At 40.8% G+C, this 19105-nt stretch overlaps 1 protein-coding gene across 10 annotated transcripts in view; it reads right to left on the reverse strand.

The window, feature by feature from the left end:
• Window positions 1–18137, reverse strand: part of ADCYAP1R1 (ADCYAP receptor type I) — a 137937-nt gene extending 119800 nt beyond the window's left edge. For 9 of the 10 annotated variants that reach the window (XM_057398934.1, XM_057398941.1, XM_057398940.1 and 6 more), the window contains exon 1: window positions 17464–17782. The gene's annotated coding sequence lies outside the window, so the exon portion shown is untranslated. Of the gene's footprint in view, window positions 1–17463; window positions 17783–18056 lie in introns of those variants that run through there. The other variant, XM_057398930.1, reaches the window with a different exon arrangement.
• Between the last annotated feature and the right edge of the window lie 968 nt (window positions 18138–19105).

The raw sequence follows: 19105 nt of genomic DNA on the forward strand, positions 1-19105 counted from the left end.
CAAAACACACACACACAAAGAAACCCCAAAAAAATTAGACCATTAGGAAGTACAAGTCATAAATATGTAAGTGAATAAACCCTAAGTACAGTAATAGGTTATTTAGTGTCAGTCATTCAGATCCAATCCAACAGGCCATCATCCTCCTTGTCTTGTAAACCAGATCAGCATCTCTCTAAAATGGAAATTAATGTGGGGTTTGTTTAATCTGCCTTTTTAATCTGTTTTCCAAAGCAAACCTAACACCCCAGTTTGTTCAGACATGTAAAGACATCCTGAAGGAAATCTTACTCTTTTAGGATTATTTTACCTAGAAGAAAATATTCACTGTTGTTGAAGACAAAAGGCATATTTGCACTAGGGTTACCATTCTTATTTTGCATATCAATGAAGCTATAAAGCAAATGAAAGGCCCATATGTTGTGAAGACAAAAGTAGCAACTACTGCTATGAGTGACTTGAGTAAGAAATCATAGAATCACAGAATGGTTTAGGTTGGAAGGGACCTTAAAGATCATCTAGTACCAATCCCCCTGCCACAGGCAGGTCTTCCACTAGACCATGTTTCTAAAAGCCCCATCCAACCTGGCCTTGAACATTTCCAGGGATGGGGCAGCCCCAGCTTCTCTGGAATACTTGTTCCATTGCCCTGCTAACCTCACAGGGAAGAACTTCTTCCTAATATCTAATCTAAATCTACCCTCTTTTTAGAGGGTAGTTTAAAGCCACTACCCCTTTTCCCATTACTAACGAGGACAAGGGGTCATGGCTTTAACACTAATGAGTACTTCATACCTAGACAGCTTTAGTATTACAGATACACATAAGATTAATTTAGCTCTGACTACCAGCTGTATTTCCTCTGATTACAAATATAGTGAATTACACACTTTTTTTTGGTATTCTTTCACAGTGTTCTCCTTTTTAACTATTTTCCAGCAAGTTAACAAAACTTGTTTACATTAGCTGAAAGGTGGTTGAGATTTCTTCATGAAAACAATAATTCTTTCCTACTGCTGACCCTCTATAGAAATGAGATGCCTACCACCATTGTGTATAAATCCCATAGCAGTGCTTCAAACAGCTGCCAATTCTTGACATCTGCATTAGGCTGTGGACATCCCTCTCCAGCTGTAGCCATGCTGAAAAGAACATTATTCCTAGGCAGCTTAGAGACACTAATCCGTGCTGCGCTGCCTACAAACTGCCCACTGAGCTGACTGTACGAGCATTGCCTAACCCAATTTACACCAAATAAATTGAGTTAGCTTAAATAATAAGGCTTTACTAACCAAGGTCAATGTGACACAATTGTGTTAAGGAGTGCTCATGCAATCAGCTCAGCTGGCAGATGCAAGAGATAGTGACAAGATGGTGGAGTTGGCTGGAGGTGGTGGTGTCTTCAGACAGCTATAGAACTTCACAGCACTTACATAGACTTCAGACTACAGAACTCGTAAACCCAAGATCTTCATATAACATAACTCTTTTTCTTCCTCCCTTTTTCTTGTATGTACTATTCCTAATTCTCGATACTTATAATTTTAACTATCAACTGGCAGATTCATCACTCTCGACAGAGAAGGCAGGAATGTTTTTTAGTAATGAATATATTCTAATTTTGTGATGAAGAATGTTTTTCAGTAAGAAAATATGCAGCAAATTCTCCTGCTATTTCATTTGCCATTTAATCAATGTATTCTTACCATGCACATTAAATGGTGCATTGTCAATTTAATTTGTTACATTCTTATTGTAGTTCTTTTTTTCATCTTCCTTACTTCTTCCTTCCTCAATACATAACCAACATATCATTTTGCATCCGATGTGGGATTTCTCTGGTTTAACCTAGCAAGTCTTTTAATTCCTGATTTGGTATTCTGCTTTAATACATTCACCCACAAAAAAGCCCGGAAGGCTGGAGCTAAGAAAAATCACTTTCATTTTCTTAGATACTATTGAGTGGTTAAATGTAAAATACACATGCAGTGCACAGTTTGTAATCTCAGATTTCATCATCCGTGCGTTTCAGAGCTGAGTCAAACCTGATCAGGTTTTTGATGAAAGGATAAAGATTCAAGTCTAGGCTGGAGGCACTTAACAGTGGTGAGTTACTGAAAAAAAGTACTTGCATAAGAGCAAGGAAGAGTTCACTAGAGACTGAAATTTGACTGAAAAGCACTGGTTTGATATGTGGATATCACCACAAGTAGTCCAAAGCAGGACTTTGAGTTCAATTAACCCTGCTGCTTAGTTATCGGGGATTTCCATTTAAATTAATGCTTCAAATCAAAGTGTAAAAATAGGAAATGGGAAAACCATATTTCCATTTGCCATTTACATTTTCAGTTTTAGTTTTTTGTTTTTTGGTTTTTTTTTTACCTAAAAGAAAAGTTGGTAATAACTGATTTGGGACACAGAGTTTGGCAATTCTTTTTGATACCTGGGGAAGGTATTTCACGAAGATTTTAAGTGGACATGTACATTAGTTACCATTTTAAAAATAATTTTTAGACCATACTATAAGATGCATTCTGATTTACCTTATAAGAATCTGTAATTTAATCATGATTTGCTGCGTTAGAATTCAACAGAAATTAAAACCACATTTGGAAATGAACACGCACACAAGGTTTTAAGCCCCACTGCACTAAGGATGGAAAAATAAAGTTTCTCATGACATTTAATTTTATTTATAATTATGTGATGTCCTGAAAAAAGGACATCACAGCATATCATCATATGTGGTGTTATTGAACTGACTGTACTGCTCCTGGTCACCAGGGCTTGAGTTCCCTCATGTTAATTAGCAGTTAAATTATAAACAGAGTTATTTCAAACTCCTTCTACTGTTAAAAGAAAGAGACATCTCCAACACACAAACCATATTTTGACTTCAGTCACTTTTTGTAGATGCCTAGCTTTTGTTTGCTTGAACAGGAAGCTTACACTGACCACTCCGAGTTCAGACATGGTAATAGAGTTTGCTCTTTAGTACTATCTTTATGGTTTCACTTTGTAGAACTTCCTTCTGTCACAGCTCATAAGTCCTTTCACTTTTTTCCTTGTCACACCTCCATTTTACTAGAATCTTATGACCTCTGAAAGTTCTCCCAGCTTCTAAACTTTTTGTTCCAGTTTCAGTCAGGCATGTTTTCTTGGAAATCAAAGATAAATTCCTCTGCTTGCGCTTGGGGTCTTTAATTGTCAGAAGGCAGAGTGAGTGCTCATCTGACAAGGTTTCTTCAGCAAATATTAAAACAAAAATTTGGTTCACTGCTACACCAGTTCCATTCTGCAGCTCATTTATTTTTCTCCCCAAATCAGGTTCCAAAATGTGCTTTCAGAAACTACTGTGCATAATGGCAAATATGTAGGTTGGTAGCTTAAAGTCAATATTTTTTCTTAAAAACAGTTTTATGTTGTTTTTTCTATTTGGCTTTCTTATTCTCTCTCCTGCTATAAGCCTACTTTCATGATTTGGTGAGTACCTTTTAATTGGAGTTGAGTAGGCTTTAAGGTGTGTCTACCATATATGGCAGACACCACTCACATTACAGAGATAACCTCCCAACTTGCTACCATTTAGCAGACACATTAAGAATCCTGCAAGATCTGTTTCTTCAGCTCTCACACTGTCTGCAGATCTAAAAGTGCCAACAGTATTAAGACAGATCCCTATTATAAAAAAGAATTCCTATGTGCCAGTTTGAGCTACAAAAGAGAAAAGGCAACTGAAAAAAACACTCTTTCTTTGCAGAGAAGTGACAGTTGTACTGTAAAAGACTAAAAACAGACATGAAGAAAATACTCTAAAATTGTTCTTGTTTTTATTGTCACTAAGGAAACAACTTCCTAGGAATCTGCAAGTTGAGTGTACAAAGTGCTTGATGTGCAGCCAACTCTCTCTTCCAGCATGCTTCCCAACTCTCTGGAGAATCAGGTCTGCCCACCAAGGGAGATTTCTCCTGCTCTGTCTCAGCTGAGTCCTTACTTCATGTGGAGATTGACCTTTGAAGCTCCAGAAAAGCCATAGTCCAGACTTGTCACAACATGAGATATCAAAGCATAGAGTCATGACTAAGCCAAGGGATTTTGCCTTAAGATACTCCTCTCTGCAGTCCAACAACACTGCCAGGAGACAAGAAAAGCACAGGAGCTAGAGAATGTGGGAGGCACAAGGGAGAATTTGCCTGGTCTCTTGTGATGTTTTCAGCCATACATCACCTCCCCTCTATGAATACAGCTCCCAGGAAATAATTTAGGTGCTTGTTTTTACTTTTTTTAATTGAGTCCAACAGGGTACGCATAGCTTCTTTAATCCCTTCAGCCTTTCAAATAGAGTGGCCATCTGCAAATGGCCTATTGGGAATTATGTATAAAGTTTTATAATCTCTGAAGTGTTCCCAGGAATTGTAAAGAAGAATTTTAGTTGACCTGTCTGTAAAACTATTCCAAATACCATGGAAATAATTTAACATTAATTTAATAATAATTTAACAACAGTTTAGTGAGCAAATTTCAGACATCCAGCATGTTCTTTAGTGGTCTTTAATTTTTCAGCATCAGCACAGCCAATGTATTCCACAGTTGTAGAGTTCCTTTTATCCCGAAGAAAGTGATAAACAACATATTCTGAAATACATTCAAACAAAAGCATGCATGCAGATAACTCTTCACCAGTTCTCCTTCAGACTAAGAAGCAAATAGTGGCTAAATTCATTGAAAAGAGACATGGCTTATAACAGACAGAAACAGAATTATTTGTTTTAATTAGCAGGGACTTAGCAGAGACTTACAAATAATGGGTCATATAGAATATGTGGAAAGATGTCACTAATATAAAACAATTTCAGTGTTTGAGCTTTGAAAATCCTTTCTTGTTACCACTAACAGGGGCCCACTTCACATTCTACTTCCTAAGGTTCCTTGGCAGTGTCAAGGAGGGCTTATGTTCTGTTATGTTTATCCAAGAACCAGAACATTTCCCTATAGGCAAGTTTACTTCTGATGTGTCCCTAGCTCCTTGTAGTCCCTAGTCTTCTGTTTCCCTTCTCTTATGTAAAACCAAGATCTGGCTCTCTGTAACTCTCCTTTTTGCTGCCTCTAGACCAAAAATGCTTAAAAGGTCTAAAAGCAAAGCTGGTCTTGCCAAGTAAACAGCTGGACCACAGTGAATCCATCTGTCAATGGCAACAATTCAATAACCACTGAGCAATCCTCTACCAAGGTAAAAATCTATCTAGCCAGCCAGCAAGGAGCCTTTGCTTTATGTTAAATTCATCACCCACCTCTGTATCAGAAGTGTTTTGTAAGTTACTTGTCAATAAGAAGGGGCTCAAAGAAGCAAACTGAGCAGCCAACAAGTACCAGTGGTGGTTTCATAGTGGAGGCGAGAGAAAATTGGATTTTAATATTGCAACTACATTGGGACTGGGACCTTTCCTTGGCCTTGAGGTCAAGCAACATGTCATCACTTTTATTCATTCCGCTAAGCTGCTTTACTACAAATTAGTAGTTGCCTATGAGAACAGCCTCTGGGCCATGATTTCCCTGAGCATTGTTTGTAACTGTGGTGTTTGCCTTTATTTGTTAAATATCTTATTTATTAAATGTTGCATAGAAAGTAACTCATTTGGAAATCAGACTCTCCTAGGTTACTGCAGATTCTTCCTGTTTTCCTGCCATTACAGCAGTGTTTTATCTGTTTTCCTAACAATTTCCAGTCTACTTGGTATTCATGCCAGGAATGAGTCAAGCAAATGCACCATTGCTGAACAAATCTTACTGAAAGCAGTTTCTTCCACATCAAGGGAGGTTTATTTTACCTTTAAAAGGAAACAAAAATTTCTGTCATTGTGTATCATAAAAATAAAAAGGGACATTGCAAAACCTGTGATCGATAAACATTTGATGGTAAGCCTGTGCTTCTCTGAGCACAAAAGAGCTCTGAGGCTGTGAGTTTTCCAGAGATCATTCCTTACTAAGTACCAATTTAGGATTATTGCGGTGACATTTTCAAGATCTTCTTTGGGAAAAGAAGAAATATTTACTTTTAAATTATTTAAATCTATGAAGGATTTATTTCTTTTTTTTTAAATCAGGTGTATAATCATATAAAATACTCTGTAAAGCCAGGCATGAAAATATAGAGATGCCATTCATGGATCTCACCTTACTGTTGGCTGAAGTCATGGCTTTGGTAAGAAGAGCCTGAATCCCAGTTGAACAAAGAGTGCACATAGCAAAAAGGGCACTGAACTAGCATGACACATAGGGAAGCAGAAAGTACTTTGCGGAATGTGCATTTGTTTACTCTTTTGTTCATTTGATTATTAAATCAAACATTATTAATAAATATTATTATTATAAATAAATATTAATAAATACTAGAGATTCAGAGCAGCCCTGAGGAGAAGGACTTCGGGGTGCTGGTCAATGAGAAAATAAACATGAGCTGGCAGTGTGTGCTCACAGCCCAGAAAGCCAACTGTATCGTGAGCTGCATCAAAAGGAGTCTGACCAGCAGGTCAAAGGAGGTGATCCTGCCCCTCTAGTCTTGTGAGACCTCACTTGGAGTACTGTGTGAAGTTCTGGTGTTCTCAACATAAAAAGGACATGGAACTGTTGGAACAAGTCCACAGGAGGGCCACAGGGACCTCCCGTATGAAGACAGGCTGAGAAAGTTGGGGCTGTTCAGCCTGGAGAAGAGAAGGCTGCATGGAGACCTCATAGCAGCCTTCCAGTATCTGAAGGGGGCTGACAAGGATGCTGGAGATGGACTCTTCACTAGGGACTGTAGTGATAGGACAAGGGGTAACGGGTTAAACAGGGGAAGTTTAGATAGGACATAAAGAAAAAGTTCTTTACAGTAAGGGTGGTGAGGAACTGGAATGGGTTGCCCAGGGAAGTTGTGAATGCTCCATCCCTGATGGCGTTCAAGGCCAGGTTGGACAGAGCCTTGGGTGGCATGGTTTGGTGGGAGTTGTCCCTGCCCATGGCAGGGGGGTTGGAACTAGATGATCTTAAGGTCCTTTCCAACCCAAACTGTTCTATGATTCTATGAAATAGGGTGGCAAATCAGTATGGTTCATTTCACTGAGTATGGAGGATTTTCTATATCTATTTAGAGACTAGGTCTTTGTTGAAGGCTAAGGTCAGTTTCAGACGATGTCACTACTACCAGTTTCGTTTAGAGCCTGTTAGGGTTTGTGTTTTTTTTTTCTCCATGTCCCCTTACATCAGTCATTTTCTTTAGTCTTCTTGATCTTAGAGGAGAAAAATTGCCATGAAGGTTAATATAGTATTTAGAAGTGCTGAAAGTCAAGGCAGGAGAACGACAGGACAACATTCTAATCTTAGTTGCTCCACCAGCCAAGGAAGCCAAATCTCAAGACGCATTTTGAGGAAAGATGGAGATTATTATACGTTCAGGGCAGTCACATATGAAACAGCAAGAGAGGCTCAATCATCTTCAAGTCTGTCTTCTTCATCTTTGTCTTTCCTGATACAAATGCACATTGTTTTCTGTAGTACAGGTTATGATCTCTGATCTGATCTTTTACCTGTTGCAGGCTAAATGTAAATACTGAGGAGCTAAACGTGGTGATTTTTTGGTCACACAGAAGTTGTAACACACTAGGGTGATGCATTTTGGAAAAGGCAAGGACACGGCAGGAACGAGAAAAATTTTGCAGGTTGGAACAAGCCCATGAATCACAAGCTGTAATGTTTTGGGTTAAAACTCTTAAAGGTGATTTATAAAATGCAAGTTTGAACATGCTTCTAATGAGTGATATGGATGAGCCTGGACATGCAGTCAGACACACCTGCATATTCTTTTCAATTTGGCCAGTTCAGATGAAATGGGCAGATCTCATTTAACTTTTTTAGATCACCTTGAGTGGTTTTCTCTGCACTCACTGCCAGTATTCCCACACAGCTAATGGAGGTAAAAAGGATGTCCACATTAATTATTTTAGAAACTTGCTTTGGGATCAAAAGAATTGAGACCTGGACTCCACTGCCTATAAAGGCAGCATATAATAAACAGCCATTGAGTCCCACTCAGAAATCTGCGAACACAAAAATGTCGTATGTATATTATTTTCTGAAATTGTACAATTTCTCATGATTGATTATACATGATATGATTGGTTATACTTGTATACAATTGTCTGAAAATTCACACAACCTATGATTTAGATGAAAGGATTTTTAGATTTTGACATTTCAGTATATGGCATGCAGCACAGAATAGTCTGTCAATTCATTAAGCAGAATATCATGCGAGAACTTCTCCAGCCAGTGAAGAAATTAATGGCACGTTAATGTTCAGGTGAACTTCTTTTTCACCTTTTAAGAAAACAGCTATGTATTACAAATTATCTGATCTGTGTGATTGAACTATCACATTGTTGGTTTCATACACATATTTCTAATGGCAATTCACACACTAAACTTTTTTGTGGCTGCGAATGGATTTGACAGTAGGTCACAACCATTGTACTGCATAATGCAGTAGTGGTATACATGAAAATGCTGCAAAATACATAGCCTACTTATTGAGGTTTGTCACCTAAGCTCTTTGGGAATAGAGTGGCTAAATTATGCCCTTGCTGTTCCAATTCAGTAGGGACAATGGGAAGGAAAGCAAGAGGTCAATTTAATGAGCTATCAGAATAAAAATAAAAAAAATTAAAAAAATCAAGTCAACTGAGTAAAAAGAGAGGCTTTTAGTTTGGAGAATCCTTTATTGCTTCCACTATGAATATGTAAGGCTTATTTTGTCAGGTCAAGATGCTACAGATAAAACGGTTCTTGAAAAGTTTATTTAAACTTCTTTCAAGGAGAGTTAATTTAGCGGTTTTTCAAACTGATGCCCACAAAGCTCCGTGGAAGAGCCTGAAGAAGTTGTGTCTATCAGAATAATACTAAAGCCTGATGCATCAAAGAGTTTAGTTTTAAGTAGGTTGTGTTTTGCTTTAATCACCATAAACCACCATAAACCTCCATGTTTTCTGGATATGGAGAACGTGCCAGAAGAAATAAAACTAAGAAAAGAAATACAGACCTTCACCAAATTAGGTGTGCAGCTGGCATACTTTATTCCAAACAGGAGAGTGTGGAGAAACTGAGACTATCAGGTAGTAAAGTCAACGGCACTAGGAACTGTGGTGCCTTCACTCCCCACAAGGAACTTGGACAGAAAGGTCTTTTCACGTTAAAGATGCAAAAGCTTGAGGGAACCTACATCTCAAGGAAGCTGGGAAAATTAGTCACAAGGAAAAATTCCAGACTCAAGCTGGTGAAGCACAAACATTCAAAGAACCTAGAAGTAAGAGGGAGAGAAAGATGGGTAACAAAAGTGGTGTGTCTTGGACACCTATAAGTGTCAGGATAAAGTGAAAACATTCACTCAGGCTTTCATAACAAAAGTAAAGCAAGATTGCAGGCATGACCCCAGCACATCTACCATAGATTCACCTTTTCCTCTGATCAGAACAGTGACGATGAATGGATGATGGAGAATGGCTAAGGTAAAAGGACAGAGCGAGCATTGAGCAGGGTGTTGTACAAGGCGACATACTAAAAGATGGCTGAGAATACTTCAGCCATAAATTATGTATGCAGAAAAACACTTTCTGAATTATTCAATCACAAGTTGACCAGGAGCTGCATGTGGTAGCTGTATCTGCAGAAAGGCAAATGCAGTCTCAAAGTTTTCTCAGGGAAAATAACTCCAGGAATGATTTAGAGCTAAGTAGATACACCTGCAAGGTAGTAATTCTTTTATGGCCCAGTGCCTTAACTGTGATATCCCAAAACAGCAATACCAAAGGGAATTTTCAAGCCCTGCATGACAATATATGAAAATCAACTGAGCTCTTTGTGTATGTGGTAATAGCACTGAGGCCAAGATTTGATCGGTCACATTTTAAACCATCAGGACGGATCAGAAACCCAGGACAGGATTCAGACTGCAGATTAAACCATCTCAGTGGCATTTATTGAAGATTTTTCAGGCTAAAGAGTTACAGAGCTCACTCTGTAGTAGATACTTAATTTATCTACATTGACTGGGTGCTGGCCTGGGGCCAGAATCAGAAGCCTAAACACTGCTATTTTATGTCACCAATACCCCAGGATATTTTACCTGCCTTCATACAGAGGGTAGAAGACATGGTGTATATCAGCATCATACCTACAGACCCCTTGTGGATGTTAGATACCCCAGGGATCTCAAATGGCACTTCACACCTGTGTTCAGGTGACTGAACTATGTCCTAAATCTCCTTTGACTGTAACAGGAACTTATGTTCTTAGATACAGCTAAAAAACAGGTAGACATTTCAAAACTCACACCTGTCTTTAGGTGTCTAATCTGCAAGCTGAATCCTGTTTCTGGTCAGTGCAATGGAAACTGCCGTAGCAGAAGAGACCTGCAAGTCTTCCATAGAGAAGAAATAGAATGAGCTGAATATCAAAGGTGAAAATCTGTCAGGGGTACACTTGCTAAGGTAACCAAAAAGGCTGTGATATTCACATCTTCTCCTCTTCCGTATAACGTTCAGACTTTGGTAGCCTCTGAAGGTCTTTTCCATGATCATCATTATCACATCCAGCTGTGGTACAAAGAGCAAGTCACAGAACAAAAAAATAGAGAATACAGAGCAGTGTCCAGAGATTTGAATGCTGTAGAGAAACAGCTTCAACATGGCTAATAATGGCTTTTCATGCTGCTCTCTCCTCTGCAATCACCAAGTACTATTCTCTAATGAAGGTCGTTACAGCTGTTCACCCACTGTACGTAATCATATTGGCTAACTAACCCATTCACTAGCACAAAAACACCATCCAGGCTGTCAAACTTCATGCAACTGGAATGAATGAGTGTGGATTGTGGCTCCAGTGACAGCTGTGACACATTCACAGCCTTAGTCATGAAGAGCTTAAGCATCTGTGGTATTTCAGATGCTCTCTCATCTCCTCTGCATCTTAAGTTAGAGTACAAAACTTCTGGAAGGAATCCAAAGATCCAGCTCTCTAAAACACAGGAAATGAGTAACTTTACTAACTTTAACTTGGGCCTTTATATAATGCACTTGTGCTGGCTTCTTTATGTAATTTGTTTCTAGGCCAGCTCTAAGAGAGGAAGTTCTGTTGTGTGTCCAACATCTTAGGTATTTACTATTTGAACTTCAGTAAATATTTTTAAAGGCCATAGTTAAGGAGGAAGGTGTTTGTTAAACCCATTTATCAACTGTCTGAGGGATTTTGTTACCTTAAAACAGACAGTGAATGTGATATAAGAAAACACTGAGGTATTGATTTTATGGCAAAAAGCTGGCTTTTAGGTCACCTAATTCTAAGCATGTCAAGTGCTCCAAGCTGGTCAAAATGTATTTCACAAGGTGCCAGCCCTAAGCTAATGAGGTCTGGTGCAGCTCACAGTGTAGCTATTCACAAATAGGATACATTTGATGAGGCTTGGAGCATTGCACAGCTTCTGGCTGGCTCAGAGAACACACAGAACAAGCTTGCATCTGCCTGCAGAAAATCATGTAGCTGTCCTAGATGTGTCCCTGTGTTGACATATCCCCACCTGTTCACAAAATTACATACAAGCTTCAGCTGGCAAATCCCTCTTAGTAACTGAGCATGCTCTGAAGACAGAAAGTGTCGATACACTGAGAAAGCCTCTGAGAGTTAAAATAATCAATGAACAATTTAAAAAAGAGATGAATAGGTGGGACACATGGCATGAATTCTCCCTGCATGGGCCAGCCTGAGTCTGCCACTGGTGTAATAAAGGGAAGATGTGGGGGCCACCACAGCAGGCATGTTTTTACAGAAAACCTAGTATCTATCAAAATCTCCTATTGGTATGAACTAGCAAAAAATTCACCAGTCTTCCCCCGAGGCAAAGATGGGAGCAACTTCCTATCTCTGAGATACCACAGAAGGATTCATCTCAATGATTCTGGATGTGTATCTCTGAGCCAGCTGCTGCGAGAACCTCCATAGGCTAAAACATCTGACTCACTTCAGGATGAGAGGAACCACAGTGCCTACTTACAATATAGTGAATTGGGGTGATGAGCTTGGATGTGATCATGTAGTTTTCAGATACTTAAGTGACAGTAGATCACCCAGGTTGCAAAATACTTCTCCTGAGTAAGAAAGCCTTCTTCCACATGAAATGAAAGATAATTTTGCCAGGGGACCCTTTGGGGCCAAATTTTCACCTCGAGAATGAGAAAATGTATACCTCCTCAGAGATGGACCTAATGAAATATCTACTCCCTGCAAAAGAAAAACTTGATTCTATCATATTTTCTTTCAAGAAAAGTTGGATGAGGATTTGAGCAACCTGGTCTACGGAAAGGTGTCCCTTCCTATAGCACAGTGGTTGGAACTAGATTATCTTCAAGGTCTCTTCCAACCCAAACTGTTCTATGATTCTATGATTTCATGATACGAAAAATGCATTTTTCCTTAAGAATCCCCACCCAACCAGATAGGACAATATACTGTCCCTTGCAGGAAAAGAAAGTAGCACAACTTGCCTAACATTCTGTGGAGCTAAAGAACAAAAATTTAAAATATTAGGCTATTAACCCACCATGCAGATTAAAAGGGTCTTCCCTGCCCTAACCCTCAGCTCCATTTAGCAGGCCCAACAAATCATAGATAGCAGACTATAATTATCCTTCCATTTGCAGCTCCTGAGCAATTATGACCCAGTCATTTCTAATGGAGTGCAAAAGCCACTGTGACTGGGGATTTTCTGAAATTCCCCAACATTCGATGGGCAAACCTGCAAATATATGTGGCTGTGCTGGGTTCCCAGTAGGTGGCGCAGTGCTGTGTTTTGGATTTAGTATGAATAACGTTGATACACCGATGTTTTACTTGTTGCCCAGTAGTACATCAAGGACTTTTCAGTCTCTCATGCTCTGCCAGCGAGGAGGGGCACAAGAAACTGGGAGGAAGCAAAGACAGGACACCTGACCCAAACTAGCCAAAGGGGTATTCCATACTACGGCACATCATGCCCAGTATATAAACTGGGGGAAGCTGGCTGGGAGCCACCAATCCCTGCTCATGGGCAGGCTGGGTATCAGTCATTGGATGGGGAGCAGTTGCATTGTGCATCACTTGTCTGTCCTGGGTTTTATTCGTCTCCCACTTTTATTGTCTCCCTTATTATTATTGTTACTGTTCTTATTGTTGTTATTGTTATTATTATCATTATTTCCATTATCAAGCTGTTCTCATCTTGAGCCGTGTTTTTCACCTTTTTCTTATTCTCCTCACCATCCCACCGGCGCGGGGAGGTGAGGAGTGAGTGAGCCGCTACACAATACTTAGCTGCTGGCTGGTGTTAAACCAGTGGCAGAAGTTTAATGTATGTTCCATAAGGAGCTCTTAGAATTTGATATTCCAAAGATGTTATAAAGGAAATTATTATTGCTATCACCATAACTATTAAGAAGACGAATTAGGCCATGTAAATATTTGTACCCTTTTCTGTCAGTGTTAGAGCGCATAATGAGTTACACTAACAAAACCTACAGTTATTGAGTTAATTTGTTGTTTGGGGGATTGTTTGGCATGTTTTTAAGAGTGGTATTAAGTAAAAGTTTTCACACCTTTTAAAACTCTTTTTGTCAATTAAATAAATCAGAGCCATTTCAGAACACAGTCCTGCATTAAGCCATCCAAGAGTAAAATTTGACACCTGAATGGGCAGGAATGAGACTGCCAAGATGTCTCTAGGGCAGATAAACTCTGATGTCAAATGCAAATCAGCTCATTTCATGCGGTAATTATCTCAGAAGAATTTGGATTCAACAGCAGCATAAAATCAGAGCAGCAAACGAAAGTCCCTGTAACTGCCTCTGTATATTTCTGCAGGAACCTTTCCAAGGGAATATTCCTCAGCACAAAACCATGTTAGCTTTAAATGCTGTGTGATAATGTGTCTACCTTTCCTTCAGGAGATGGAATGATTTAGCACCTCCTAAGAAGTTCTACCCTGAAATTATTAATCTGGCTACTCTAGAGGTCATCCAATCAGCTTGCATGGGGATACAATCAATGAACTGCAGTGAATTACATAAACAAGACTTGAACAATCTGGTTTGTTTTATGAGTTCCTAGATTGTCTTGTGGAGATAAAAGTTCAAGCCTAAGAAGACAGATCAATAAATTGAGAGAGCAAAAGGTGGATAGAGCATAAAACACAAGAAAAGCAATGGGGTGAGGACTGGATATTCTGCTATGAGGCATTCTGAATAGAAGCACGTTTTTCTTCCCATATATTTGTGCCCACTCAATTACAATCCAGACAGTGTTTTAACAGCCACCACAGACACATGAATTCTATCTAGTATTAGTTAGTATTGTGAAAAACTACCAAATACCTTTCAGTATGCAAAGCATTTATTCCTTGAGAATAGAACAAGTTCAGCACTAAGGAAACTGGAAAAGAATCTCATCAAGGGATGCTGCTGTGTATATTGGGTAGAAGGAGTACTCTGAAAGCGTGGTGTTACAGCTATACCTGATGATATATTATCAGCAAAGATGACTTAAAAGTTGTGGATAGGAAAAAAGTGGGAGTTCCTCACTGGTGTGTTTAAATCCTTTTCAGTAGAGCTGTTCCACCTCTCCACTGTTGTGGAAATGTCACTCCAACATCCTGTTGATGGCGGTGTGTACTGATTCCCACCCCCAGTGTCTTCACAGGTGATAAGGGATGGCTGGATGTGAAAGAAGACAGAATGGAAACAAAGGAGCATGAGCCAACACAAAAATACACTTTGCTGACTTAAAGGTTGAGGCTGCACTCTCTAGGCCAAGCAGTGGGGTAAAATAAAATTCAGTATCTCCACTGACTTGTATATCCTGATACCATTTTACCTCCTCTGAGAACTGTGGCAAGTAAATAACTCCTCTATTAAATCAGGACTAAATGTAAAGACACCCAGGCTTTTCCACCAGATACGAGCTACAGCATGCATCTGTCCTGAGTTTACTTTTTCTCAGTGCTTCTTAACTCAAATACTCTGGTTTCATTAAAAGATAATCTGAGCTAATTTAGGAATTAGAATGTTTGTACTAAGTGTGCTCAGAAGGAAGGAAAGGAAAACAAAATCTGCTAGATTCAAATGAATCATCTTGGGGACATGGGTCTCAACTTATCTAAGGCATAGGCACATATGGAACTCAACCCCAGAAAAAAATATCTCCAAGATGCTGGCTCAGTCAGCCAAATGAAGAGAGATGTGATGAACAAAGGTCTGAACGTGATAAACAGTGCAGCCCACAATCTCAGAAATCTCTGATTTTCTCTCCCTGGTAGCTTCCCACAACAAAGCTTCTGCCTTCGTGTTTATGAGCTTCACATACACACTAACAACAACAGATCTAAAGAGCTACATGCGGTTGTGGCACCACCATGCAAGCAGCAGACATCTTAAATCTACAGGGAGGAAAGAGCCCTCCTGTTTTCCTCCAGGGATCACAATGAATGATGGAAAGCGAAAGCCAAGGAGTGATCACAATGCTAGCTCCCTGCTTGAAGATAAATATATTTATCACACATAAAATCCCCCATGACCTTGTATCTGCTCAGTACCAGTGGTTACCCTTCCAGTCACTGCACACGCACACCTTTGACTGGAGAAAACAAAACAACAGAAACCTTCCACTCACAATGTCCGAGATAGGCTGCCGGTACAATAACATATTAGCTATCCTAAATGGTCCAGCAACCACTGCCCTCAGCACATAAAAATGGTGCGAGGGGTGGGGGAGGGAGGGGGAATAGAAGACTATAACCCAGAACTGTAATCAAGACACAAACAGAGACATCAACTTTAATCCAACTCCCATTATTACACTGAACAGCATTTCTTAATTATTCATCAAATTGGAGCAGTGTTGCCTTACCCATCCTACAGGACAACTTCTTTTAAGACAGCTCCAACGTGGTTTGCATTAGCCAAGTACAGACGTCTGTATAATGCGTTCTTTCTCTGTAGCTACATGCACATCACTTTAGGGACTTTGCCTTCGTGCTGTCATTGACAGTAACCTTAAGTAATCACACATTCCCTTTGATTAGCCTGTGCTAGCCATGGAAACGTTTCCCCACTGTACCTGACCAGCGCTGCATAGACTGAATAGAGAAATGAGATGGCTGTGTACCCAAAAAACATCAAATGAAAATCCATTTGTTGTTGACACCAACAGATTAAAAAAAAAACAAAAACAAAAACAAAAACCACCCAACCAAAAAAACACTTAAGTTACCTTGCATATTGCTGTATCAATCCAGCACTTGCACTGTAATTAGCATACATAAAATGGATAGTAATCCATAATATCCTAGGAAAAAATCAGGTCACTTTGCTGACTTATTCACTTCGGTTTATATTTTTAATTATTATCATAATTACCTCCAGTATTACTCCAATATATTCCTCAAGCTAAAGGCCACAATCTGTTTACCAGCAGATTAGACGCAGAGGAAAGATGCTGACTTCCAGGGAGTTCTTCCAAACCTGCTTCTATGTAAGTGGGACCCACAAACACCGGTATGCCACTAAACAAATCTCTCTCTTTTTCATGCATTTTCCAGTCCTGAATGGCATGTTGCATTATCTTTCTCTTCCTGTCTGTAAACTCTTCAGATTCCAATACATACCTGAACTGTTCATGTTAAATTCACAACACAGCGGTAAAGAGTCTGTCCTGTATGCTATTCCTCCGACTTAAGATGTGCTTTGCATAAAGATGGTATTATTAGAACCAGCTGTTCAAATACTGATAAGGAGAAGTGCGCAGAGGCATGCAAGCAGGGGTCAAAGTCACATTAACAGCAATTTTTACTACTACCCCACAGTAAAAAATAGAGAAGTACTGGTGCACTGCTTGAAGGGTGAATCAGAGTTTCTGCGGCAGGTGAGGATGCAGAACTGCAAAGGGAGCCCTAAGCTAAAACATGCCAACAGCAGCACCGGGTCTGTTAGCAATCAGGTTTTATTTACCAGCCATATTGTGTTAAAAACAGACGTGATTCCCATACCGAGCACGTTAACCCGTCACCACTTGCAAAGGGAGATTTATTTGTTTGGAAAGAATCAGATCTATCTCGCGGACGCCTCCTCCGACCCTACAGTTCTAGCTAAGGGCAGAGAGCTTGCATGCAATTCCCCCTAAAAGAAGTATTCCCAGGACCCGAGGAAGATGAGGGGAGCGCCGGTAAATCCATGCCACTCGAAGACAAGCCGGCGGTTCCTCTCCGGTAAAGCCGGCTGCGGGAGCGGCGCTTGGCTTTGGCGGCTCCTGGGCAGAGCCCGGCGGCTGCTGCCCTGCGGCCCCTGCCCGGGGGCAGCCGGCGCAGAGCCGCGCTGGTGGAGGTCGGAGGAGAGCCCGGCGGAAAGCACTCACCATTGCAGCAGGGATCCGTCCCGGCGCTGGCGATGCTTCATCCCCGCCGTGCCGGGCGGGGCGGGAGCCGGCGGCGGGGGGACACGGGCCAGTTCCCCGGCGGAACCGTCCAGCCCCTGCCCGCGGTGGAAGTGAGCGGCCGCAGCCGGGCTCCCCCCGCCTAGCTCGCACCAGGCGGAGGAGGGGTCGGCGCCTCCGAAGGGAATCCAGATTCCTCCTCCCTCTCTTGCTGGTCATGTCCAGGCTGCCTCTGCTCAGGGGATGGGCCAGGTCCTGGCCGTGAAGGAATTTGCCATGGCTAAATAATAATTAAAAATAATAAAAATAAAAAGCAAGGAAACAATCAATCAAACAAATAAAAATAACCAAGGAGAAAAAATAAAAGGAAGGGAGGCAGGAGATTTGCAAACTTTTTTTCCTCCTTTTTTTTTTCTTTTTTTTTTTTTTTTTTTAAAGGGGATTATTGTTTGTGCTAGGGAAGCAGGGATGGGGTGTGGGAGGAGAAGGGTGTGCAGGCTGGACCAGATGCTCTGCCTGCGAGTCAAGGCTATGGTGTGCTCTCTCCTGTATTGCTGTGTGTGTGATTCTCATACCCAGACAATGCTCTGCAAAGCGAGCTGGTCCTGCGGAGAAATGCAAACACCTCCTCCCCCAAGTGCCTGAGGAAAGGGAAGGGGGTACACAACCAATAGCTTTTCCTTGGATAGTCTTATTAATATGGAGGACAAAAGGAAACCAATGAGGAGAAGCGGGAGGAGGGGTTTATTTAAATTAAGTCTCTTAAATCAATTTTTTTCCCCTTTTTATTTCCTCCTCCTACCTCCCCCAAATCCTCCTGCTCCCTGTTACCTAAGCACCGTTTTTGCTGTCCCAGAGATTTATTTATATTTTTTTAATTAATGTGACAGTGTCCGCAAAACACAGTGAGTGACAGGAGGGAGGATGGCATCGCTGCTGAGTGAAGGGAGGCAATTTGTCCCTGAGCTGCAGAAAAGTTGATTGCAAAGAAAAGCAATAAAGTATCTGGAGTGTTGTCAGGGCCAGGAACTGAGGGGAAGCAGAGTGGGAATTTCTAGAAGCACCATTTTGCAGATGTTATTTGCAGATGGGAAGGCAGCCCGTGTCCAGGATGAACCCTCTGTGCTTGTGCAGAGGATCTCCTCACTTCCCATAGCAGACACACACACAGAGGAAGGGAAGTGACTGCATGGGAACCACAGCATCTGCTCCATCCTGTATAGCCTCAGAGCTACACAGCAACAGCAATGCAGGACTTGTACCTGTTCCTGGAAAATCAGTGGAGTGGAGCTGTAGAGAGCACCGAGATGTTTGGGGAGCAGGGAAGGCACATCCAGCTGGTTCCTTTGACTTGTATCTGGGAAAGAGCAGGGTGGTACATGTCCCCTGCAAGGTAAGTGCATGCAAGCATCTAGTAATTTTTCCCTTCTGCACAGAGTAGCACTCAAGAAAAGCTCTCCAGACCTAGAAAATTATCACTAAACGTCTGAATACCTAGAGGAGGTCTAGAGTAACTGTCTGCCAGAGCAGACACTTTGTACCATGCTGCTTTTCCTGCTGCCAACCACGCTGATCTCTGGGCCCACAAATACATGTCAAGAACTTCAGATGCTGAATGCCCGCG

The sequence above is a fragment of the Pezoporus wallicus genome, unplaced genomic scaffold (genome assembly GCF_028554395.1).
Source record: "Pezoporus wallicus isolate ANWC-B61680 ecotype Strahan unplaced genomic scaffold, APGP_CSIRO_Pwel_v1 contig_3487, whole genome shotgun sequence".
In the NCBI taxonomy this organism is placed as follows: domain Eukaryota; kingdom Metazoa; phylum Chordata; class Aves; order Psittaciformes; family Psittacidae; genus Pezoporus; species Pezoporus wallicus.